This window comes from Mustela nivalis (genome assembly GCF_964662115.1).
Source record: "Mustela nivalis genome assembly, chromosome: 12".
Lineage (NCBI taxonomy): Eukaryota > Metazoa > Chordata > Mammalia > Carnivora > Mustelidae > Mustela > Mustela nivalis.
In genome coordinates, this window is record NC_139031.1 from 21504934 (window position 1) to 21531501 (window position 26568).

The 26568-nt window shown below is 41.2% G+C and overlaps 1 protein-coding gene across 2 annotated transcripts in view; it reads left to right on the plus strand.

Moving 5' to 3' along the window:
* The window catches only part of UBE2H (ubiquitin conjugating enzyme E2 H), a 103112-nt gene that overhangs the window by 31654 nt on the left and 44890 nt on the right, over positions 1-26568 (plus strand). The window lies entirely within an intron of this gene.

Consider the following 26568-nt stretch of genomic DNA (forward strand, 5'->3'; position numbering starts at 1 on the left):
CAGATGTAATACATGTTAACATCTTGGCAGCAGAAAGTGGGCCGGATCAGTTGGATACAAGGTGACTGTTTCTAAAATAAACAAAATGAAAGGGCATCATCTTGAATTTGTGGGCAACATGTGGGACTGAGCAAATGAGACTTTTGCAGGTGGTTTGGCCATTAGCTGTGAGCATGCAAGCAGTATGCAAGGCAGGTGGACAGGATGTTTTCTGTGTGCGCTGTATAACCTTGAAGCCTCCATCTATTTCCATTGCCCCAGGAATGAAAGCTATGTTCCTTCTCCTTAGCTTTCAAAACAAAAGTAAGGCTTGCAAATCTTAACCTAGACTGTTGAACAGTGTTGGAGAGGCTGGTTCTTGTCCTGAATTTGATTTTTGGTGGGGCTTTCTTTTTTTAGGGGGAAAAGAAACCGTTCTGTTAAAACTTGAGAATGAATGGTTTCTAAAAAGTGAGCAGCACAGAACTTTATCACTTGTGATTCCGTAGCAAATGACTGGGAAATTTAAAGCAAATCTGTTAAGATCTATATAAGCTAAGCATGTTAATTTCTGTGGTAGGTAAAGCCAGTGCTGTGTGGCAGAAGACTGTTTGCCTATTTTTCTTGTAACCCCCTTGACCTGGATATGTTTAATGGCAGAGAACTTCTGTGTTAAGCCAGTTATAGTGCCCGTTAAAAGTTTGTTTAGAGTCTTAGAGTCCTGGATGAAATAAATGTAATTATTTGCCTCTTATTTAAAAAAAGAAAAGAAAAGATCAAGTCATTTGAAGAAAAATTAACAGGTGCAGGAATACAAACTGAAAACTTTTTACCAGAGGAAACCTTCTGTGAGTCAGAGGGCTCTATGAATGTCTTCTGTCATGACGTTAATAATTGAACTTGGTGTAAAAGGCACATTTTAGCTGGATGGATTTAGGCTGGCAAAGGACAAGGAATTTTTATTATTATTATTATTATAGATAATCTTTGCATTGCCTTTGATCTGTTTCTAAATCCAGAACTTATAATTGAAAGAAAACTCTGGAACTCAGTATATTTATGGCTTTGGAAGTGGGGGGCGAGGCTCAAAGGTTACTCTTTTGGGGATTGGAGGGTTCTTTTGAAAGACAGGCAGACTGGGGTTTGGGTCTCTTAGCCTGTTGGCTTGGGCTTTGGCCACAGGTGGTAGGTTGTTGCAAAGAGTTAAAATTCTGCTGCTTAGCAGATGCCCTTCCAGTGTTTGTTTCTGGTGCTCTGAAAACCATATGTGGGAAAAAATAGTCTTGTTCTGTTTGGAGGTTAGGGACATTGCCTGCCTGAAAGCACCAGTAGTATTATTTACTATTTATTTTGAAGTTTGAGGCAGCAGATGAAGAAAACTTCATACCATTTAACAGAATAGAACCAAACCATCCTTTTTTTTTTTTTTTTGAAATGTGTTTCTCCCACCCCTTTAAAGCTATAAAAGTTACTTTCATAGCCTCAGGGAAAGATACTGCTCCCCCGAAGGTCAGTTCCAGGAGGGCTGGAAGTGGAATTGTCAGTCGGTCTGTAAGGTAAACTGATGATAAGCCTCTTCAGGTGCTTACTGTGTGTGCCGGGCACTGTGCTTTCAGCACTTCAGAGATCTCAGTCCTCAGTAACCCTGAGATGCAGATCCTGTTGTCATTCTTCCTGTTTTACAGATGAGAAACCTGAGGCTTAGGCCCCAGTCTCATTGCCAAGTAAGTTGCAGGGCTGGGTGATAAACTTGGGCCATCCTACTCTAAACCTACTTAGTGCACAGCAGTGCTGATACTTCCCCAGACCTCGTGGAAAGGAGGGTGGTCTTATTTCCCCAAGGGAGAGGGCTCCCAGAAGATAAGTTACTGCCATAGGCTGGTGCGGAAACAGAATTCAAACCTGGGTCAGGTTGAAGTGAAAGCCTGTATTCTTTCCACTGACTCAGTGTATTATATTACCTCTTAGAGCACATTACTCTAATATCTGATTTACCAAGATCTTTTTATTTGTGGTGCTGGCTGCTCTCAATTTATAGACAGCGTTGTTTAAAAAGTTCCTATGTGCTTTGGAAACCAGAATACATTGTCTGCTGGCAGCAGGTGCTTGTACCTGGTGGTGGTTCTGAGGCCAGAGCCCACTAGGACAGCTGATACGCTTCCCCTTCTTGGCTCCTGTGATAGCAAAGCCAGTTCAAGACCTACCCTGAGTTCTGAGGAGGAAGAGAAACAGATAACCGTGTCCCTGGTTGTTTCCAGGATCCGTGTAGTGTCTGCGGATGTTCTCTGCCTTAGTGCAGGTAACACAGATAAGGTATGCAGTTGAGGGTGAGCACAGAGGCTCTAGGTCACAGTTGGTTCTGACTGTGGCTGGACCAGCTGTCAGTTCTCACATTCACTCTACTGGGTGATACGAGATGAGGCTCTTAATTTCTCAAAGACTCAGTTTCCTCATCTGTAGAAATGTGTGTGTGCCCTCCTTGTAGGGCTTTTAAATGAGACAGACGGGCATTAGGGGCTCAGCGTAGTTACCTGGACATGGTAGGTGTTCAAGAAATGACGACAGTCGTGGTAGAGATGGGAGTGATTTAACCTGCTTTATGGTCCATCCATCTCTTCTATTATCAAAGTCTTTGACGAGGTGAGTGCTTATTGGAGTAGAGTGTGGTATAACATTCTGAATCGGATTTAAGGTTAAGATTGGGGTTCCCTTTATTTTGTAGTCATTGGAATCAGTAAATTGAGTTGTAATTTAAATACTGTGTCCTCAAAGTATATGTTGTGAATTTTTATATACTTTAAAACCTTAACTTTAATTAGAAACATGGTTGTATTGCACAACATTTTTTAAAAAGATTTTATTTATTTATTTCACAGACGGAGATCACAAGTAGGCAGAGAAGCAGGCAGAGAGAGGAGGGAATCAGGCTCCCTGCTGAGCAGAGAGCCTGATGCTGGGCTTGACCCCAGGACCCTGGAATCGTGACCTGAGCCAAAGGCAGAGGCTTTAAGCCACTGAGTCACCCAGGTGCCCCTCCCACATCATTTTTTAAGGGTTGAACATAAATTTAAATGAATGACTTTGATAATACCAGTCTTCATGAGGCTTCTGAGTTCTCGTTGCATTTATTTATTAAAGATTTTATTAGAGAGAGTGCACATGGGTGGAGGGAAGAGGCAGAGAGGGAGGGAGAAGCAGGTTCCCCTGCTGAGCAGGGAGCTGGCGTACTTCTTGTTTCAAATGAAGAAATTGAGGTAGGAATTAGGGATGGGCTTTGCCCAGGGGTTATTGATTAAAGGAGGGGTGGGCCAAAAACACTATATAAAGGGCCAAATCGTAAATATTTTAGGCTTTGTGGGCCATTATGGTCTTTTTTGCAACTCTGCAACTCAGCTGTTGGAGCACAGAAGCGGCTCTCAGTAATACATAAATGGATGGGTTTGGCATGGTACAATAAAACTTTATTTACAGGGGCGCCTGGATGGCTCAGTCATTAAGCATCTGCCTTCAGCTCTGGTCACGATCCCAGGGTCCTGCATCAAGCCCTGCATCAGGCTCCCTACTCAGCGGAAGCCTGCTTCTCTGTCTCCTACTCCCCCTGCTTATGTTCCCTCTCTCACTGTGTCTCTCTCTGTCAAATAAATAAATAAAATCTTCAAAAAAAAAAAAAAAAACCAAACACAAAAAAACAGCTTAATTTACAAAAACCCACAGTGCCATAGTTGATAGACCATGGCCTAAAGATCAAGGCCTAACTCCATTCTGTTTCACTGGAAAGTCTTGCCTTGGTCTCAATCTCTCTTCCTCATGAGGATCACCCAAGACTGACCTCTGGGATCCTTTTCTGAGACACTCACCTCCCTCCGGAGCATTCTTCCTTTTCAGAGCCTCTGTGGATAGACTATCACTATTTGGTTTTTTTCTGAAGCCCATTTCCCTAAAGTCCAGGGTGCCTTTCTGACTGTGCCTTGCATCCCCGTCACTGTCTTGAATTAGTGGGGAAAATGTCTGAATGCAGTGTCCTAGCTGTATGTTGATGTAGATTTATTAAAGGTTGGTTTTCCCAGAGGCTTCATCCTTAGTCTTCTTTTCAGGTAACCGCTTTATGATAAAATGATTGAGATGAGTTGTTTCCCAAACTCTAGGTTGATACAGCTTCCTGTCTTTCAGACTTCTCTCCAAAAGTATCCTAACTGGTCCCGAACACTTTAACGTGTGTGATACCGATTTCTATGTTACATCCTCCCAAGTCAGACTATGGGTGCGCGTGTGTGTGTGTGTGTGTGTTTTCATTCATCTGTTACCCAAGTGCGAAACCTGAATGACCCCTTAACTCCTATTCTATGTGTTTTGCCTCCTTGGGATCTTTACTCTCCCCTCTTCTCTCCACCACTAGCACCACTGCTTTATTCAGGCCCTTCTGTTCTGCCTGGACTGTTACAGATCATCTCAGCTTCAGGGCGCCCTGTGGCTAGTCTCTGTCTCCTTTTAGTCTACTGTTCATTTTGCTGCTAGACTGATCCTGTTTTTAGTGCATCCGATCCTGCCACTTCCTGCTTAAAGCCTCTTACTTGCTCTTCAGTGCCTGTGGTTTAAAGCCCAACCTGGGTATAGAGGGTCCTTTTCATAGAGAGGGAGGGGTAGTGCCTTCCTATGGTGAAGGCCCAAGATGGGGAGCTGCACCCTCCCTGCAGGTGACCAGCCTCTCAGGACAGTGGCTGGTGGTTCTGCAGGGCCCTGTTTCTTCTGGCTAAGTTGCCTTTATTCTTCAGTATTCACCTCAAGCTTTGCATTGTCCTCAGAGCCATCCTGGAACTCCCACACCCATCTCCATATCTACTGTAGGTCCTCTTCCTGTCTCGTGTGTGCTCCAGTAGCATTCTTGGTTTCGGCCATGAGCAGTTTCACTTCATAATCACTTCATAATCACACTTGCTCTGTGTGTGTGGCTTCAGCTCCTTCACGCCCCCCTTGTTAAGCTGCTCCTTGGAGGGTAGATCCTGTGTGTTTTATACCTTTGTCCCCAGCTCTTAAACCGTACATTACACATCAGAGCTTGGACATTTTGAAGAATGGTAAGCATTAGTAAAGAAATAGGGCCACAGGTATGTCTTTCTTTCTTTTGGGGGGGGGGGGTTCTAATTTCTACTCTTCTGGGGCAGTTAAAAAAGCCTAAGGATAGTGGTGAAAGGAAACGATCCTTGGACTGGGGCTTATGGTGCCAAAAAATGCTCAGTGGACAGGCCTGGGGCTTTAACGGATCCTTGTATGTTCTTTCTGGCCTGGCAGCCCCTCCCTAAAGCTGCAGCTCTCCATTTGGAATGTTGATCAGAACTCCGGGCGTGCTTCATCAAAGTGTGTGTGTCTGATGAATTCTTACCACCCTCCCACACCCCCAGTTCTCTGTGGGGCAGGAGATAATACCCTGGTGATCCTTATGTATTTCTTCTCACATTTCCAGTCGATGCTCCCCCACACCCCGACATTTCTTCATGCTCCTTATGCTCCGAAATTCTTAACGTCCGTCTTAATTTCCTTCTTCTAAGATAGGGGTTTTAGGTACAGGGAAGGCCACATGATGATGTTTGCATCTCAGTTTAGAGCCCTGAATGCAGGGACGCCTGGGTGGCTGAGCTGGTTGGGCCTCTCCCTTCAGCTCATGTCATGATCTTAGGGTCCTGAGATCGAGCCCCACATCAGTCTCTGCTCAGTGGGGAGCCTCGCTCTTCCCCTGCTGCTCCCCGTGCTTGTGCTCTCTCGCTTGATCTTGCTCTGTCTCAAATAATTAATTATAAAATCTTTGGGGGAAAAAAAAACGAACCCACCCCGAATGCATTTGTATTTTCTAGTAGAAACTTGGTATAGAGGGGAATTCGTGTTCCAAAGTAAAATAGTGTACTTCAGATACAGGTGAGTTAAATTGGCTTTTATTCATAAGGAATTAACATTCTGAATTAAGTAATGGGCTTAACTTCTGAAACAAACTCAAGTCTGCTAACTAAGTAAGGAATCGCAGGATCGGACATGCCTCAGTGGTCAGCACACTGTACCACTGGGTGTACCTGCCTACTATGATTTCTTAAGAGCTCTTAGAAGCAGCCTTGAACCCTAGGTTGGCTTCTGGAAGCTGGGGTGGGAAATAGGAAGGAGATGCATGTTTTTATTTCTCTGAAGTTAAATTGCAAAGGTTCAAACAGTTATTTGCTGTCATATTGAGATGTATACTTGGCTGGTTTTGAGATTGAGCCTGTGCAGATAGTTAGCTGGAGCCTCTAAAGAAGAAACCTCTTCATTGTTAAGTGATTGCTTAGTAATCTACATAACAAGTGAGCCATTTTGCTTCAGAGATGGGAAATAGGCATCTATAAGTGAATAGTTTTTGAAACTAAAGTTGTTAAGACAAAAGTTCATCTTTTCACGGCAGGGTTTCTTTAGAAAATGCTCTTTGCTCTATTAAAATGCAACTAGTTTAAACTAGGAAAGCATATTCCAATAATAGGTCCATGCCATTAGCGTTTTCCTATAATGGAGTGAATGGTGGAATTTTTTGTGCATTATCATCATCCATTGGTGTTAGTCCCCGGGGAACCACATAATAGCTAGAAAACCTTGATTGAGAGATGCACACAAAGGTTTCGGTCTTAATTTATAGGCATGCTTTAGCTCCCCAGTCTAATAAAATGTTAGGCTCTTAAACCTAATACTTTTTTGGTAAGCATCTGCTTAGGATGAAATTAAGAAACGGTGCTTCGAAACTATGTCATTATTTTGAATTAGAAGAAAATGTTGAGGTACTCTTCGTTCAGTGCCATGTTCATATTAGACCTTGTATGAAATGGCACAGTGGTGTGCTGTGGATGTTGCACAACTGCCTGGGGGGAATAAAGCATTGATTTGTAGCATTTGCTGATTTCTGAAGTGTAAATACTCCACCATGGCTGGTTTCAGAGAAAAGGTGTGATGTCACTGAACTTGGGAAGAAATGCATAGAGTGGGGGCACCTGGGTGGCTCAGTGGGTTGGCCTCTTCCTTGGTCTTAGGTCATGAGCTCAGGGTCCTGGGATCGAGCCTCCCATCCCGCTCTCTGCTCAGCGGGGAGCCTCCTTCCCCTCTCTCTCTGCCTGCCTCTCTGCCTACTTGTGATCTCTGTCTGTCAAATAAATAAATAAAATCTTAAAAAAAAAAAAGAAAACATAGTCAGCTGGCTTCACACTGCTGAATTTACCTCAGCTGTCAAATGTTCAGAATTTTAGAGCCTATATATTTGTTGGCAGCTTGCATTTTTTAATACACTCAACCCTGTTTTTTCCCTTTGTTGTTGATTTTTTCAAACTGGCCTTACTGCTGTATGAATTATGTGTAGTAAAATTCAGCAGTTTCAGGTGTGCAGTTTGATGAGTTTTGACATTGTATCCCCCTACGACAGTCATGATATTACCGCTTCTACACACAGTTGCCAGATTAATCTTTCCAAAATCTTACATTTCTAAAATCTTCTACCACCACCTCTGTGTAAAACCATCCCTGACTATACACTGTCCATAGGATAAAGTATAAAACTTTGTGCCTGGCTCTTTGCGATCGTAGGTCTGGTTCTCTGGCCTTACTATTGCCTGGCTACAAGAATCCCTTATTCCAAAAATACTGATAGCTGGTTCCTGCATTTGTGCCTTCGTTCGTATTTCTATCCTGCTTGCAATACTCCCGTTACCTCACTTTGCTTCTTATCTTGACTGTTTTGCCTTTCTTTAAAAGTCTGGTTCCCACCCCATTTTCTTACACAATCCAGTCTTTAGTAATCCTCTTTAGATCTATCTTAACCACTGTTTTTATTCATGTATTTATTTTTTAAAGATCTTATTTATTTATTTGTCAGAGAGCAAGCACAGGCACAGAATAGCGGGCAGAGGCAGAGGGAGAAGCAGACTCCCTACTGAGCAAGGAGCCCAGTGTGGTACTCGATGATGCTGGGATCATGACTCAGGCCAAAGGCAGGAGCTTAACCAACTGAGCCACCCAGGCGTCCCAATTCATGTATTTATTTAAGACAGAGCGAGTGCACACAGGAATGGGGAAGGGGCAGAAGCAGGCTCCCGGCTGAGCAGGTCTCAGTTCCAGGACCCTGAGATACGACCTGAGCCAAAGGCAGCTGCTTAACCAACTGAGCCACCCAGGCACCTCTGTATACTCGCACTGTGTGCACTTAACTCTGCAACTTGTATTGAAATCCCAGGTGTTTTTTGTGGAGTATTTTGGTCTTCTCCAGCAGAACCGTCAACTATGATAGGTTAGAGGAAGTGTGGTACAGTTCAATTTTTAGCACTTGGCATTGCTCTCAGTTAAATACATAGCTCTTGATGACAGAGTTTTCATTTTCAGCTCAATGAGTCACAAACCCAGTGACACTGTTGGGGAGAATACTGTGCCGTATCCTAGACCTCTTAGAAAATGAGGGTTTGGCTTGTTCTAGAGTGTAAGTGTGTAGTTAATGTCTCTCAAAACCATTGTTAGTCATTAAAACACACATTGGAACTTTTATCTCTGCCTTGGAAATTCATCCAAAGGTAGGTAGTTAGCATCATGGACTTTGAACTCTTGGCAAGATTTAAACATGTAAAGTAGGTCCCAAAAGAACATTCTGTGTTCTATCAACAAGCTTTATTTCACTTCTTGAAGTGTACTGGTAAGAAGTCAGGAGGGTGTCTCTCATTGATTTCCTTCCTGTCCCAGGAAGCCATATTACGGTATTTGAAAGAAATTACGTCTTTTTCAGTAACTTTAAATTTTTTTTGTTTTAAAACTTGTACTTTCTCTGTCAAAAAATTGCAGATGGAGTTGTTGAAATCTGACATTGAATCACCACCTAACAAGTGTAAAATCATTCTAGATACCGGTCTTTGTTTCATAAGACTACCCTGCAGGTTCCTCTTCTCTGTCCTTTTAATCCTGGGGTTTGCTCAGGTTCCACAGTTGGTCTTCATCCCTTGTTAGCTGATGTACTTTCCTTGGGTGATTTCATCTATTTCCCTAATACAGGTGTCTCCAAAATTTAAAAATTCCTTCTCTTTTGAGTTCCAGTCTTGGATGGCCAGATGGCTACTGGACTTCTCCACTAAGCTGTCCTTAGGAGGCTGCAGATTCAACATGTCCTAAATAGTCTTTGTGTCCCTCTCATTGTTCTTGCTCTCTTGCTGAATGGTATTGGCATTCCCAAATGATTCAGTTCTAAAATACTAGAATTATCCTTGGCTTGGCCCTCTTCCTTCACCACCTCCTTCAGATCCACCTCAGATGTTTTTCTTAATTCCTAAGCATCTTTCTTTTGTTTGAAATGAGGCTAACCTCTTTCTTTGTTGGGAGAGAGACTGCCAACCTCCAAGTATATAATTGGTGAAATAAGGGCAGAGCCCTGTCCCTGGCCCGAGGTGAACCAAGCTCATGAGTCTGAAAGGTAAAATTGGAAAACCTGTACATTATTTACAGCATGCTGGCATGGTGCTGTCTCCTTATAGGCAGACATCACTAGCAGCCCATACCATAACTAGAAGGTTATCTGAGAAGGAATCAGACCAAAAACAATGAGATGAATCAAATGTTTAATGGCTTGTCATAATCTGATGATGCCATCATCTTGTAATGGAGAAATCCCTTGTGACCAGAAAACTGTCTTTGAACAAAAACTCCTCCTCCTCCCCTGCTCAGTTTCTTCAGTGGCCCCTGACAACCTTTTTCTCTAATTTTCTTTCAGTGCTTACAGGGCTGACCCTTTCTGTTGATACCTTTTTCTTCTCATACATAAATACATTCAGTTTGGCTCAGGGTGGCTTGCACGCTTTTCTTCTCAGTTATTAGCACTGGTATTGAGTTGAGCTTTGGGGGTCATCTTCGCGTGTTTGGGGCAGACTTCTGTAGTTGGCGTGTAAGAACAAAGGATTAATCTCCGTTCCACTGGCATCGCTCCCTCCTGAAAACACCTCTCCCTTCCCACTCTCTGAGGTTAGGAGCACCTTCGTTAAGCCTCCTTAGTTCCACTGGGCAACTTTTTTTTTTTTTTTAAAGATCCTATCCTTTTATTAGAGTGTGGACAGCAGGGAGAAGGAGAAGCAGACTCTCTGCTGAGCAGGTTGCTAGATGCAGGACGCAGGGCTCAGTCCCAGGACCCCACTGTGACCTGAGTCTAAGCGCCCATTGTAATCCAAGCAAAGAACAAATCAGATAAAGCTCCTGCCCTCTTGGAACTTGAATTTTGTCGGAGGTGAAGGAGGATATAAACAGACAAAATGGTACTTCTTGTAAGACCTACGCAGAAAAGGCTGCAGATCGAGAATAACTAGGGGTGGGTTGGGCTGTGTACTTCAGGTGATCAGAAAGGTATCTGAGGAAGTGGCATTTGAGAGACACCGTAAAGGATAAGAGGAAGCCAGCTATCTGTAGAAACAGGGAAGTCAGCTAGCCAGAAGTAGCAGCCCATTGCAAGGGCCCTGAGGAGGAGGAGGAGAGCTTGTTGAGTTTCAGGAAATGAAAGAAGACGACCATTGTGACTGGAAAGGCTGAGAGGAAGAATGTGGTACGAATCTGTCTTTGTAATAATAACTTGTCTCCCTGGCTGATGTGGGGGTTCAGAGTTAGTACAAAAGGCTTAGAACAGTACTCAGCTCATTTGAGTGCTAACAGGGATAGCTTTAGTATTTGTGACTAAGAAGGGTAAGTAGCAATTTAAAAAATTGGAAAGGGACTTCACTGGCTTAGAGGTTAGTAAGAAGGCCATTTTGGGAACAATTTATAGGTTAATAATTCCCTTGTTAGTAATTGCTAACATCAGTATAATAAGGATCTAAGCAGAGGTGCCTGGGTAGCTCAGTCGTTTAAGCATCCAACTCTCGATTTTCGTTTGGGTCATGATCTCAGGGTTGTGGGATCGAGCCCTGCATTGTGCTCCATGCTGGGGGTGGAGCCTGCTTGAGAGTCTCTCTGTCCCTCTTCCTTTGCACACCCCCCTTAAAAAAAAAAACAACTGAGCATATTAAAGTTAAAAGTCACTCATGTATATAACTCTTTAATATTTGAGAGATGTAATTTGTTTCATATGTTAGTAACCAAGGCAGACTAAAATGATAGCTGGCCCCTGCTAAAGCTGCAGATACGGTTTTTGGGTTATTACTAATAGCAAATACTGAGCCTTTCCTTAATCTTCTGTTTACTGTACTTTTTTTACATTGAGATAAACAAGGTGTATAGAGATTTAAGTGACCTGCTCAAGACCAAATAGCAAGGAAATGATCAAACTGAGATTCACTTTAATGAGTACATGCCTCCAACCACTAGAATCCTGAACTTGTATTCTTACAAAGTCTGTGTTCTTGGAAAAAAGCCCTCTTCTTTAGAGTTTCTAGGGAAACCCTGAAACCAAGTGGCAGAGAGGTGGCTGGGCCTTAGGACTTTGTTGGTGTTCCTGTCAGTCTCCAACACGTGACTCTACAGTCGTAGATTTCGTCATCTCAATAGTGCAGATGTTGAATATTTTTTGTTAAGTGCTGTTAGTGGTTCCTTTTTAACAGGGAAATTAATTACTCCTGAGCACATTGCGGTCAGGGTTAATCCCTTTCTAGCTTCCTTCAGCTAGCATGTTTTGTGAGTCCCTTTCCTTTGCCTTCCAGCCAGCATGTGCTTAGGTAGTGGTGTGCATGCTACCTGCCCAAGCCAAAGAGGGAGAAAGGTAAATTTGTAAGGGAAAACATTCAAATACAAATACTCGTCTTGATGTGTTTAAACATGTTGAGACAGTTCTGAGTTGAGGGACAGTTTAATGATAGATACATTGGTTTCTTGTTTGCTTAGTTTGAGGCAGTGCTTATTTCCTCGGAGGAAAAGTACTGAAAAGAAAAAACTTGGTCATATACTGTATGCCTGTGTCTCAGCAGTGAATAATACTTAACATGGTCATTAGGAGTGTAATCTCTGCATAGGATTTTGACCAGCAGTGGTGCTGCACCTGTGTTCCGTGGACAGGGAGAGGGAATGTGGGGGACGGTGGAAGTTGTGATACTCCATAATGAGAAGGTCAGTTGGTAGCATTTGTAATGAGAAAATCAAGTAGTATATAAATAAATAAATACATGGAAGGTAAGTACCATTTTATGTCTGAATTATTTCCTGCAGGATCTCTTGTTTTTAGGTAGTCAAGTAAACTGCAGCTTTTAGTAAATTTGGAGACCAGAATTATTTCATAAAATGTTAAATAGCTGTTGTTAAGATATTCTCTGTAAATCTGTATAAATCTTCATGAGTATTATTTTGTATCCTGTCATATAGCAAAAGTAGTTTGGTATAAGGAGCTATTTAAAACATTAGGTCTACCCAAGAAACAAGAAGTTAACTTCACATCCTCTTTGGGGCGTAGATATAAAAGTGCAAATACTTTACGTATTTAGAGAGGTAGGTGAAATACAGTGCCTGTCGTCCAATCAGATGATGTCATGTCAGACTATAAACTCTTCCATTTTTTTCACCGTTCTCTGCCCAGGTTCTGGAGTAAACCTGTCTTATAGGTTAAGTGAGATTTATTGGCTAGTCTTGTCTTTGAAATAGCTAATGAAAGGTGCTTCATCTCTTAGTGCATTTTTGTTTATGAATCCTAAAGGGCCACCTTCACATGCAGGTGCTGTGTTAGAGAGGCAAGGAGGAAGGTCAGTGGAGTAGATCATTTTCCCTTGGGGCACCCAGTCAGGACTGCAGTTGAATTGGTGAACAGCAATTGGCGGTGTAGATGCCAATTATAGTACTGTTTAAAGATGAACTTTGTTTCAGTGTGAAGGCTTAAATACCAGTATTGGTGAGGGTGTGAGGAAAACAGGTTGGCTTTTAAGATGGTGATTAGAAAGTAACTGAATGCAATCTTTTTGAAGGACATTTAGCAGAATTAGGTATATATCCCTTTGACTTAGAAGTTCCGCTTCTGGAAATTGCAAACAGAAACTTGAAAAAGTAGAGCAATAGGCATGTATCGGGATGGTCGTTGTGACGTTGCAATAGTGTGAAAAACCAAACAAACAAACGGGTGCCTGGGTGGCTCAGTGGGTTAAGCCTCTGCCTTTGGCTCAGGTCCTGATCTCAGGGTCCTGGGTTCAAGCCCTGCAATGGGCTTTCTGCTCATTGGGGAGCCTGCTTTCTCCTCCTCCTCCTCTCTCTCTCTCTCTCTTTGCCTCTCTGCCTACTTGTGATCTCTGTCTGTCAAATAAATAAATAAAATCTTTCAAAACAAACCCCCCAAAAAACAGACAGTGAACTATCAGTTCACTGATGGCTGCTTAAGTTATGACTCTTTGATTAAGGGGCGGAGGGAGGGCCTCTTAGGTCTGTATGTAGTGATAAAGGTGGAGAAAGGTGTTTACAGAACGCTTTATGCTTGTGTGTCTGTGTGTATTGTGATGTGAATGCGTGTGTGTGTAAGCACTTCTGTGTGCAGTAAGCTGGTGGCATCTGGGTGGTGAGACTCTAGAGTGAGGGGGTGGGAAGGCTGCTTTAGGCCCCACTCAACATTTAAAAGACAATTGAGGAAGAAAACCTAAAACTCTGTATTCACCAGCGGAGGTTATTAAGTCTTATCAAAAGGTGTTCTCCAAACAGCACTCTGACCTGTGGTCATGGCATCAGCCAACTGTTTGTCTCACTTGGTGGCATCTGAAACTGTCAGTCCTATTTGACCCTGTGGTACAAACATGAGAGAAGGAAACCTAGTAGTTTTGTCACCTTTTCAGTACCAAATTTTCTTACTATATATACACCCACTGTTCTGTGTGTCTAGGTTTTTGCTAAAAAAACAAAAACAAACAAAAACACCTTTTTTCTTTTTCACATTGTTTAATTATTCAGGAAGTACTCCTTGTGAGAAACGTGATTTTTCATTTCCTTCCTGTACCTCATGACAATACAGTCTTTATTTCTTACAGCTTATGTGTATTTAAACCTCAGACTTTCTACTTGAAATTATTAGGCTAGCTTCCCTATCACTGTGTATCACTTGCATACTTCCTGATTGTACCTGACAGCCTGTTTCTTACTGCGTGTTAATTGTTTCTAAGGGTCTTGAGCGAGCAGTCTTGCTGGCATGGCGAGAAAGCGTCCTCTTTCGGTGCTGTCACCTGTCACTTGTATGAGGCTTAGCACAGCTCCAGCCATGCTCGCCGTATCGCACTGCACACCTAGTGTGCGTCCCTTTTTCACTCCTCAGCTGTTGGCTTTCCAGGGTTTTCTGCTTATTTAATCATTTTGGGGTTATTTTCTTATGGTAGGATGTTTAAAGGGTACTTTAAAAAAGTATTTTTCCCCCACTCTATTTTAACGTTTCTTTTGCTTATTTTCACTGTGGACTTTTCTGAAAAAAACAAAACAACATTCCAGCTTCTTCTGAAAGTTCTCATCCAAGGTCCATACTAATTACTCATGAAGATGTAAATATAGCTTGTAATAGCTACTTGAACATATCAAAAGGGATATTTGCCTACTAACTACCCTTTCATAAAGTTGTTAGCAGAATTTCAATCAAGAAGACACTGCTGTTTTCCGTATTACATTAGGTTACATTTTAATCTGCCCCCCCCCCTTATTTTTTTGGCCTTTATTAAACTTCCAACATGGGCACATGGGTGGCTCAGTCAGTTAAGCATCTGCCTTCAGCTCAGGTCATGATTCCAGGGTCCTGGGATCAAGTCCCTCATTGGGCTCCCTGCTCGCCAGGGCCTGCTTCTCTCCCCCCACCCCCCCCCCCCCGCAAATAAATCAGTAAGATCTTTAAAAAATAAGGGACACTTGGGTGGCTCAGCCAGTTAAGCAGCTGCCTTCAGCTCAGGTCATGATCCCAGGGTCCTGGGATGGAGTCCTGCATTGGGCTCCTTGCTCAGTGGGTAGCCTACCTCTCTGCCTCTGCCCGCTACTCTGCTTGCTTATGTGCGCTCTCTCTGTCTCTGTCCCTGACAAATAAATAAATAAAATCTTTTTCAAAAAATAATGAAAAAATAAAAATAAAAAATAGGGCACCTGGGTGGCCTAGACAGTTAAGTGTCTGCCTTCGGCTCAGGTCATGATCCCAGGGTCCTGGGATCTAGTGCTGCATTGGGTTCCCTGCTCAGCAGGGGAGCCTGCTTCTCCCTCTCCCGCTGCAGCTTCCCCTGCTTGTGTGCTCTGTGTGTGTGTGTGTGTGTGTGTCTTTATTTAAAAAAAAAAAAAAATCAGTAAATAAAAAATAAACTCCCAACACATAATTATTGCTGCTACCTCTGATGAATCTTCCAAATGGTTAATAGAAACTAGGCTCAGTTGAATACAGACATAATCCACGTTTTGGAATGCCACATTCTCGGCACTGGTAGACTGTGCTTTAACTTAGCACTCTGTCCCCTGTATTTGTCTGTAGTTCTGCTCTATTCACTATAAAATCATGACAGTGAACTTGAACCAGTTACTTAGTCCTTTGCACATGTATTGCTTTAAAAAGCCTGAGTCTGTGCTGCTCTCTTCCCCTTGCTTAATTTTTCTGAAATCAAGGTTAAGGTGTTCATATTTGACATCTGCTATGCTTAATGAACTTGAAGTAGTAAAGGAAACAGCAGGTGTTGGTCCTTCATGTTCTGGAAAAAAACTAAGGAATGAGGAGGTACTTAGGACTGGAGCTTTAGAGCAATGATTTGTAAGGGCACACTAACGGTTTGCATGTGCATGTGTGTTCTCTTTCTCCTTTCCTCTGCGTTAACAGGCATTTATATTTGAATTTTAAAGAATTTGCTTTAAGAAATTCTTGAGTTTATTGATGTTACAAAATTACTGTGGGGAATTCTTAGTGTCTGGGGACACAAACTCATAATTAGACAGTATGGACAAGGAAAGGAAAGAGAGTCCTCCAGGTTATGAACCAGGATCTCTCTGTAAGCAGCTCCATGACTTTTGAGATGACTATAAAAAGAAACGGATAACCACATATCTAAGATCTCCTCTTGCTCATTTTCTGTGATCCATTGCTTTTCACTTTACCATAATTTTCATCTGTAGAGTGGGTATCACTGCTTGTATTTATTGATTTTTACATAGCACTTCGCAGTTGTAATATATATTACTTGGAGAGTGGCAAAGAAAATACTTCCTTTAAAAATGTTACTGCTGGGGTGCCTGGCTGGCTCAGTCAGCCAAGTATGAGACTCCTGATCTCAGGGTAATGAGTTCAAGCCCCATGTTGGGCATACAGCTTACTTTAAAAAAAAAAAAAAAATCCACTGCTTACTGTAAATGATTCACATATGCCTTGATTAGAATGTCTGTGGGTAGGGATTATAAAACACTTTAACTTAACTGTTTTCATTGAGTGATATTGCAGTCTACATCTCAAGTGTTAGGGTGAAAACTGGTCTACTATGTTTAAAACAAAAGGAACTAAAGTTTTCAAAGATTATTAGAGAAGAACACTGGAAGCATGGATAACCAGATACACTGCATAGATATTCCATGAAACTGTATTAAATTTAGCTTACTGAGAAGCTGCTTCCTGATGCACCTTGTCCTGAAACTGTGGATGGCACGGTAAAGAAGCATACAGCCCAGAAGGGGAGATAAGATGTATTTTAAGTTTTGTTTCCATTAGGATTTTGCAGAGGGCCACCAGACTGTTTGCATGTTTCTGTATCATTTATGGGGAAATTATATGTTGCCTTTGACTTCAAAGTTCTCAAGTTCAGGTGCTGTTGTCATTCTTAAGGTTGTGATTCATTTGTTTTTCTTCTCCAGCCTACTATGATTAGGTAGTCTGCCTCTGGAATGACAGGGTTCTTTCTGTTTACTTCTCTTGACATGTGGACAGTGGCTTCATCTGCCTCCATACTGAGAATAGGGGACCTGGAAGTTGTAATTAGGTACCACTGTCTTTTAATATGTCTACTTTAAAAAATTTTTCCCTTAAAGAATTTTTGTTTTTTTAAGAGAGTGGGGGAGGAGCAGAGGGAAAGGAATAGGCAGACTCTTAAGTGGGCTTCACAACCAGCATGGAGCCTACCTAGTGCAGGACTCGATCTCATGACTGAGATCATGACCTGAGCTGAAGTCAAGAGTTGAATGCTTAATGGGCGTCTGGGTGGCTCAGTGTGTTAAGCCTCTGCCTTTGGCTCAGGTCATGATCTCAGGGTCCTGGGATCAAATCCCTCATCAGGCTCTCTACTCGGCAGGGAGCCTGCTTCCTCCTCTCTCTCTGCCTGCCTCTCTGCCTACTTGTGATCTCTCTATGTCAAATAAATAAAATCTTAAAAAAAAAGTTGGACACTTAACCTACTGAGCCACCCACATGCACCCACCCAAACCAACTTTTTAAACAGTTTTTCTAGATCATTTGTTTAGGTTTTCATTGTGAACTTTATGTCTCTGGGGTGTCTTTGGTCTTGGGAATCTTTTAAGTATTTTTTCTCTGCAGTTCAAAGCTATATCTTAAATCTGTTAGATTTTAAACTAGTTCCTTGACAGTATCACCTTTCATAGAAGCAGAGTGTAGTTTTAGAAATTAAAGTGAATTTTATTATGTTTTTATTTTATTACTGTACACAAAGATAGTTTTTTTTTTTTAAGATTTTATTTATTTATTTGACAGAGATCACAAGTAGGCAGAGAGGCAGGCGGGGTCGGGGGAACAGGCTCCCTGCTGAGCAGAGGGACTCTATCCCAGGACCCGGAATCTGAGCTGAAGGCAGAGGCTCAACCCACTGAGCCATCCAGGCACCCCTGCAAAGATAGTTTAATGAATCTTTGTCACTTAAAACTTTGTAGTTATCAGGACTTTGCCACACATCTTTTCTTCTCTGAAGTACTTTAGGGCAAATCCCAGATGTTTTCAGTTAACAACTACATAGTTGGCCTCTTTTAAAAATAATGATGGTTATGTAAATAACCATAATGTTATTATCATCCTTAGGATTATAAGGGGTTCTTTGAGTAGATGGCTTGTTTTTAACGTAGGGTTTTTTTATCTTTGAATCAAGCTATAACATCATGAAAAGCTTTTGTTTTTCCTCAAGATTTTTTTTTTTAAAGATCTTAACTTACTTGACAGAACACACTTGACAGAACACAAGCAGGGGGAGGGGCAGAGGGAGAGACTCCCCAGGCAGATTCCTGACTGAGTGGACCGAGCAGGACTCGACCTCACAACCTGTGAGATCATGACCTGAGCCAAAACCAAGAGTTGGATGTGTAACCAAGTGAGCCCCCCGGGTGTCCCTACAGATAACTTTTTAAAGGTTGGTAGCCCAGTGACAGTTCTTAAATCTAGCTAAACAACAACAACAACAACTGTGCGAGGGGCACCTGGCACCTGGCTGGCTCAGTCGATGGAGCATGGGACTCTTAATCTTGGCATCATGAGTTCGAGCCCCATGTTAGGTGTAGAGATGATTTTAAAAAATAATAATAAAGGAAAAGAAACTGCCAATGCCTTTAGTGTACAGTATGGGAAGTTTCTATCTCAGAAAATAAACATGTGCCCTTTTAGTTCTTCGTGGCATCATTGTATTTTGTGATGCTGTACAGTAACCATTATTCATAATAACATCAGGAAAGGTGTGTGTGTGTGTGTGTGTGTGTGTGTGTGTGTCAGGGGTGGAGGGGAGTCTCAAATACGTAGAAGAAAACAGTTTTTGAGATATTAAAAGAATTGTTGCTTAAGTAAATTTTAGTCCTGTGGAAACTAATTTTAGTCAGTTTTGTGTATTTTTTACGTTTAAAAAAATTTTTTGCATTTTTTTTTTGTGTCAGATGCTGGGCCAGGTACCTTTCTTTGTAGGTGTTTCAGCTTCAGCATCCCTGTGAATGAGGTAGTTAATCTCTCCCCAGCCCCCTCCCCTTGTTTAGAGATTGGGAAACAAGCTGAGAGTTAAGTGATTTGTGAGGTGACTCCTTCTAAATCACCAGTTTTCCAGCTGCTTATAGTATATGGCCACTTGGCTTATCCATTTATACTTCAAATGGCTTCTGTGTTCAGAACCGAACTGAGCATCTTCCATAAAAAACTTGTTCCTTCTGTCCTGTGCTTCACTTCGCTGTTAATAGTATCACCTTCCCTGTCTGACAAAGCTAAAACTATACTTAGATCTCAGACTGGCAGTTCCAGGCTGTGCCTGTCTGGCAACTTCATTCATGTGTTCATTTAATGTAGTTAATTGAGTGCCTACTGTGTGTTGGGTACTCTTCTAAGCTCCAGGAATGTAGCAATGAACAATCCTTGCCTTTAGAAGCTTGCATTGTAGTAGTAGGAGACAAGTGATAAAGTAAAATACATTGTATATTAGTTGGTAACAATGTAGCAGTATGTGGTTGTAAGTAGGATGGTCCCAGAAGAAAGCTTTGCTGAGAGAGACCTTGGAGCATGTTGCTCTGTTTGCATTTAGAAATTAAGATACTGGGATGCCTGGGTGGCTCGGTTGGTTAAGCAGCTGCCTTCGGCTCAGGTCATGATCCTAGCATCCTGGGATCGAGTCCCACATCGGGCTCCTTGCTCTGCAGGGAGCCTGCTTCTCCCTCTCCCTCCGAATCTGCCTTCCACTCTGTCTGCCTGTGCTCGCTCTCGCTCTCTCTCTGACAAATAAAAAAATAAAATCTTTTAAAAAAATAAAATAAAATAAAGAAATTAAGATACTGGCTTAGAAATCTAGTTCTTTGGTTTCTCATGAAAATGAGATATTCTAGCAACACTGGAGATGTCTTTTTAAAATTTTTTTTAAGATTTTTTTTTTTTTTTTAATTTGTCAGGGTGCATGAAAAAAGAGAGTACAGCAGAGGAAGCGACAGAGGGAGAAGCAGGCTTTCTGCTGAGCAGGGAGCCTCATGTCAGGCTTGATCCTGGGGCCTTGGGATCATGACCTGAGCCAAAGGCAGACGCTTAACCGACTGAGCCACCCGGGCATCCCTAGCAACACTGGAGCTTTCTTCTAGCTGTGCTGTATCTAGGCAGACACTTAACCCACTAAGCCACCCAGGCATCCCTCCTGTGCTGTTCGAGGCCTGTGTAAATCTCTATACCCACAAACTGAAAGAAATCTATTCCCTAGTAGCAAACTGCTTTTGCATTTACTCTTTAATGTACAGATCTCATGTTCTCTTGCTAAACTTTAAGCCTCTTGGAGGCTGGCTCATTTAAGAGTAGTTTTTCTTTGGGCGCCTGGGTGGCCCATTTGGTTAAGCAACTGCCTGGAGTCCCAGGATTGAGTCCCACATGAGGCTCTGTGCTGGGTCAGGGGTTGGGGGTGATTCTGCTGCTCCCTCTGATCTTCCCCCTTCTCATGCTCTCTCTCTTGCTCTGTCTCTCTCAAATAAATAAAAATCTTTTTAAAAAGAGTAGTTTTTGTTTGCCTTATGGCTCTTGTGTGTGAGTGTTTATAGAATATTTAGTAAACCAACTTTTAATAGAATAAAGACTGTGATCCTTTGTGGATTTAAGAGATGCTAACACTGTATTCTCTGTAGCTCAGTTTAACAGATTTCTATCACTTCATGTGGAAAGCTTAAAATATTTTGTCGAGGATTAGGTAATAAAATTGCTTGACTTTAGGAGATACTGACACCTGTATGTTGTTGTGCTGATTGCTCTCAACCCTGTATTACTGCTGCCCAGAGTGAGATGAATGATAAAAATAGCTACTTTTTTTTATTTCATCGCTGGTAGAAGGATTTTTCCTTCCCTCTTATTGTCTTGCATCCTTTTCCCCATGATTGTTTTCTCGATGGCTTTTATTTCTGCTGCTTTCATTATTTGTCTTTGGTATAAAAGTCTTCCCTTCAACTAATGTAAAGAATACAAACCTTTCAAAACCTTTTTTTTTTTTTTTTTAAATTTAAGCTTTAATGTCACCCAGGAGCTTCTGTTACTGTACATGACTTTTTTGTGTGTTGTTGTTGTTTTTTAACAGATGTACTTTTGTTTAAATTATAATTATTGGGGTGCCTGGGTGGCTCAGTTGGGTGTCCCAAGTCTTGGGTTTGGCTCAGGTCATGATCTCATGGGTTGTGGGTCAAGCCTTTCGTGGGGCTCCCTCCACACTCAGTGGAAGTGTGCCTGAGATTCTCTCCCTCTGCTTCCCCCGTGTGTGCCTACTTTCTCTCTCTAAATAAATCTATAAAAAAGAGATACATCGTCTTAGTTCTACACTGTTAGGCTTGTTAAATGTTGAAGTTCCAATAACTGACTACATTCTTAATTTTTTTTTTTTTTTTTAGAACTTTAATGGAAAATTTCAAACATAAAAGAACAGTGTGATAAACCCCCAGGCTTCATTCACATTCAGGAATTCCCACCTCAGGGCTTACACCATTTCTTCAATACCTTTCTTCTAACTCTTGAGGCAAATTGTAGACATCCTATAGTTTAATTAGTAAATATTTCAGTGTATGTCTTTAAAGGAGAAGTATTCCTTGTAAACATAACCCCAGGGGCCCCTGGGTGGCTCAGTCATTAATCATCCACCTTCAGCTCAGGCCATGATCCCGGAGTCCTGGGATCAAGCCCCACATATGGGGCTCCCTGCTTGACGGGAAGCCTGCTTCTCCCTCTCCTACTCCCCTTGCTGTGTTCCTGCTCTTGCTGCATCTCTTTCTGTCAGATCTTTAGGATTTGATTTGATAAGATTTGATAAAATCTTTAGGAAAAAACAACAACAACAGTGTAACCCCAGAAGTATTATTTTCGTGATACTTTGCACATTCATGGGTTTATAGACATGCCACGTTCTTATCAAGAATACTAGGTAGTGAGTAAAGGTTGGCAAGTGTCTTCAATGTTTGTAGTATGATTCATCTCAAGGAGGGTTGGAAACAGACTGGTCTGAACAGAAAGCCACAGAGATTGCTTCTACCTTCTGCACAGAAGCGCATTCTTCACCCCATCATTCCCTTACTTCGATGGACACAGCTCAGAGAGGCCGCCCTCATTTATTTTATAAGCTCATTATCAGTCAACTTAGGAAACAATGCTGTCTGATTTGTAGGTCTTTGACCTGTTAACGTCAATCCTGTGGCACAGGCTTTTAGCCCTTGGCGCTCTTTCTGGAAAATTCCAGAACTATATAAAAGCCATTTCTAAAATCCCGATAGACACGTTTTGCCAAGAATGTCAGTTATCTCTTGACAGTTTGGCATTAACCTTTAAATATTAGATTGTGTAATCATAATGCCATTGAGGGAAAATAAGGTGGTGGGTGGCTGGCATTTTAAAAGTGAAACGAGCTTGGGTTCCCGTGAATGTTAATCATTATTATACTGAAAATGCTGAGAGTCCTGAAGAGTGAAATGCTTAGTAAGTAAAAAGCAGTATTTTGCGAATAACTTAGATCATAGTTGAGTAAAACGTGGCTTCATGGGTTTATTTGACATATGTTTACCGGAACAGTATCTGAGGGGTATTTTCTGTGTTCGAGCTTTGTAACTGAGAGGCGAATCAAGAAACCTTCTAGTGCGTTCCCGCCAGCCTACTAGCCTGACCAGCACGTCTCAGAAATAGATAATTATTTTTGTCATTGTAACCTGCCTTCTCATTTGCCTTCCTTGCCCTTGAGTTTGCAACAGAGGAGAAAGAAACCCGTGGCCTCTACCATAAATACACATGGTTACAGCAGTCAAGTAATTGCATATTTTTTGTGGGCAAATCATTCATTCGTGGTGATGAAATGGCTTATTTTTAATGCAGTTTTCTTTCAACTAAACTTAAATTCTTTGTTTCCATTTGATTCAGTGGTCTGTACCATTCTAAGGCACTATAAATTTAGCACAGCTTCTTCATTTTACCAACTTGGTAGGAGTTTTAAAGGTTTCATTCAGTTCAGTTTTAGTTTTCAAACAAAAATGGACTATAAGAATTCTTCAATTTACAGTATAATGTGTAATTAAAGACAGACCCAGTATATCTGACAGGAGGGTTGTACCAGGGATCGTGGGAAAGGGGAGGTTTGGAGCATTACTTCTAATCTCATTTTAACATGACTGTTGGGAAAGGAGAATTTCTTTGGAAAGTAGATAAAAGCATAGACTGACTCTCGGATCACAAAATGGAAGAAACCCAGATTTATTGCATACCTGTCAAGGATAGAAATATCTTAAGTTTTCTGGAAAAGACATCCATGTGGATAACTTATAACTTTAAATGATTAATTAAGAGTAATTGCTGTCCACCAATGCTATTCATAGCAGATTGGTTCTAATGAGGAATGTTGCTTCTATAGATTTTTAGGTTATAGAATTAGTTTATGACTTCTTTTGATAAACTCTCTGAATCCTCTACCTTACTCTGTTCTTTTCATTTTCCTTGTGAATTTATTTGGTTTTGTTTAATGACGGGGATATCTTTACCTGTATTACTTTATTCAGTTACCTATTTCTGGATATCTCAAGTTGAGCAGAAACGTACATTAGAGGAGCTGTGGGTATGGAGCAGGCACCAGTAAACACTAGTGGATATAGTGGCAGCCTGTTGTATAAAATCGCTAATAACCCATTAAATCAGTTCCTTTTAATAAATATTTAATTTCCATTTTTAAATGTCACATATTCCAGTAAACATATTTGCACATTTCAGATACACTTTTGTCTTTTTAGTGAACATTTTGTTAAACAGTAGCATATACATGAAAAGTCCACAAATCTTTGTAGCTCAGTGATAAGTGGAACAAATGTTTAATCAGCACCGGAGAAGTCCCCCTTGAACCACTTGAAATGATTGCTGTCCCCACTAGAGTGACTACTATCCTAATTCCTCACACCATTGATTCATTTAGCTTGTTCGAAATGTGTAGCGAAGGAATCACATTGCATGTGCTCTTTGGTACCTGGTTTCTTTCACTGTAATATCTGGGAGACTCAAATGTTGGAATTCATTTTTTATTGCTGTGCAGTATTCTGCTGGGTGACAATCATAGTTTATCTTTTTTATTGACAAGCCTTTGGGTTGTAACCTAAATTTTGGATATTCCAAATCGTGCTGTGAGCATTCTGAAACCTCTGTGTTGGTGGTCATCGCTATATGGCTCTCTAGTGGGAGAAATGCTCTTGGGCATAGGGTGTATGTATGTGTACTTAACACGCCCACAGTTTTCCAAAGTGGTTGAAACTGTATCACGCTCCCACCAGCAGTGTCTGGTTATTTTTTAAAAAATAAACTTCATAAAAGTGAAATTTGAATAAAAGAATAAATTTATTTTGAGTTTTGGAACACAGTGCTAAATTTATCCTCAAGAATGTGAATTTATACTCCACTGAACACTAGGTTTTCATCAGCCCTTTCATTTTTTTTCTTTCTTTTTTTTTTTTTTAGCCCTTTCATTTTCATAGTGAAAAATGTCTAATTTTTAAACTAAAGAGTTGAACTTTTTTAAAACTTAATTTTGCTCATTCAGTTTTCTTGGCTGTCCTGGTCTTTCTCTGTCAAGGGGTTTCTAATTTTTCTTTTTTTCTTTTCCTTCTTTTTCTTCCCCCAAGGGGGCAGGGGGAGGAGCAAAGCAGGGAGAGAAAGAGAACCAGGGAGAAGGGCAGGCGAGAATTCTACCACTGAACCACCCATGCAAGAACCGGGGAGAAGGGGAAGGGGGGGGGGTCTTAAACAGGCTCCGTGCCCAGACTCTGAGCCCGTGGGCTCCATCTCAAAATTCTGAGATCATGACCTGCGCTGTGATCAGGAGTCAGACACTTAACTGACTGAACCACCCAGGTGCCCCTTTAATTTTGCTTACTGCTTTGTAATAACCTTTTATATTGTAATCTACATTTTTTGGTCATATGCTATAATTTTTTTCTTCTAGTTTTAATCTTGTCATTTACAATATAAATGTTTTAAATGTTCGTGTGCGCTTATATCTGCTAATCTTTTCCTCTCTGGTTTCTGACTTTGGTGTTACTCTTAGGGAAGTCTTTTCACCCCAAGATGATTTTCTAAAAAGTCTGTTTTCTTCAAGGGTTTTATTGTTTATATTTAATTTTGTCTATTGTAACTAGATTTAACTTGTAACTCGAGGTGCTTTTTGTTTGTTTTAAAACAAATTTTAACCGGTTAATACTTTGGAATATTTTGCCATGTCAGAGGGTGACTGGTCCAGAAGAGTTTTGTACACCAATGCATGCATGTTTGTGTCATTTGACCAAGTGAGAAATAAAGTGTATTTTCCAGGGCGGATACTATTTGAGTCCTTTCAGTGTGCATGCTGTTAAAACAGTTTTCATTTAGAAAAGAATGAGATCAAATTAGTATAGACTAAATTGTCCTATTAAATATCTCTAGTGGGGATTGTTCAAGGCTTTTGAGGAAGGGCTTTGCCAAATTACACCCAGCCCCTCCGTTCTTTGGCCTGTAGGACAGAGGATAGGAGAGCCAAATATGTAATTTCATATCTTTAAAAATACTGTTTTTCTCTGTGTAAGAGAACATTTTAAAATTTCTTTGGTTTCTTTGCCTTTGGTATAATAGTTTTTGTAATTAAAATGTGATTTGCACTGCCGTGGAGAACGGTGAGACCAGTTTATCTTTATTGGGTTGTTTGGGGTTTTCTTGTTGTTGTTCAGTTACATTGTGACATTCGAGATCCCCTTTTCCATATGTGGTTGTTTGGGGTTTTCTTGTTTAATTTCATTGTGAGGGGCCCCCCAAAGTTCATTACCTAAAATCCCCGAGTTATTTTTTTTTTAATATTTTATTTATTTATTTGACAGACAGAGATCACAAGTAGGTAGAGAGGCAGGCAGAGAGAGAGGAGGAAATAGGCTCCCCGCTGAGCAGAGAGCCCGATGTGGGACTCGATCCCAGGACCCTGAGATCATGACCTGAGCCGAAGGCAGAGGCTTTAACCCACTGAGCCACCCAGGCACCCATAAAATCCCCGAGTTATTATTTGTTTAGACCACAAAGAAGAAATAGAAAACAACAGGTCTACTGATGCGGGTTGGTTTGGTTTTTAGAGTTGAATCTTAATACCTTAAACATCTAAGAGTCTCAGGGGCAGATAAGTTTCTGAGGAAGAGAACAACACATAAGTACTCCTGTGATTGGAGCCCTAGAACATGCCAGAAGCTAGAGGCCAACCTAAGCTGGAGAGAGGTTTGGAAGGGGAGGGAAAGGGTAGGTGAAATAAATACTAGAGATAAGATTTATTGATTGATTCTGCTGCTGTTTTGCATTTAATAGTACCTGTAGGAAGGTGACATCACAATTATTTGATTATTCTTCTAAGCCAGGGGGAAAATGGGTGGAGACTTTGCTTAAGTAAATCCCTAGCTTTAAGAGCATAGCATTTTGAGTTTAGGAGAATTGGTATTTTGCTAAGTTTTTGAATTTGACTAAAGGGAATAATGGAGTTTATGTTAAAGGTTCACTAGGGGTAGATTAGCGAGGAGAGACTGCAGAGGGGAGAAAAACTAAACTAAGTGCCTTTATTTCCTTTATATTATCTACAAAATGCAGTTTCCGTGTTTTACATACTTAACCCATTTGATCCTCACAGAAATCCTATGAAGTGGTTTTTCCTGATTGACAAAGATAATAAAATCTTGGGGAGTGAGCTTACATTATGTTGTGTAGGCCACAGATCC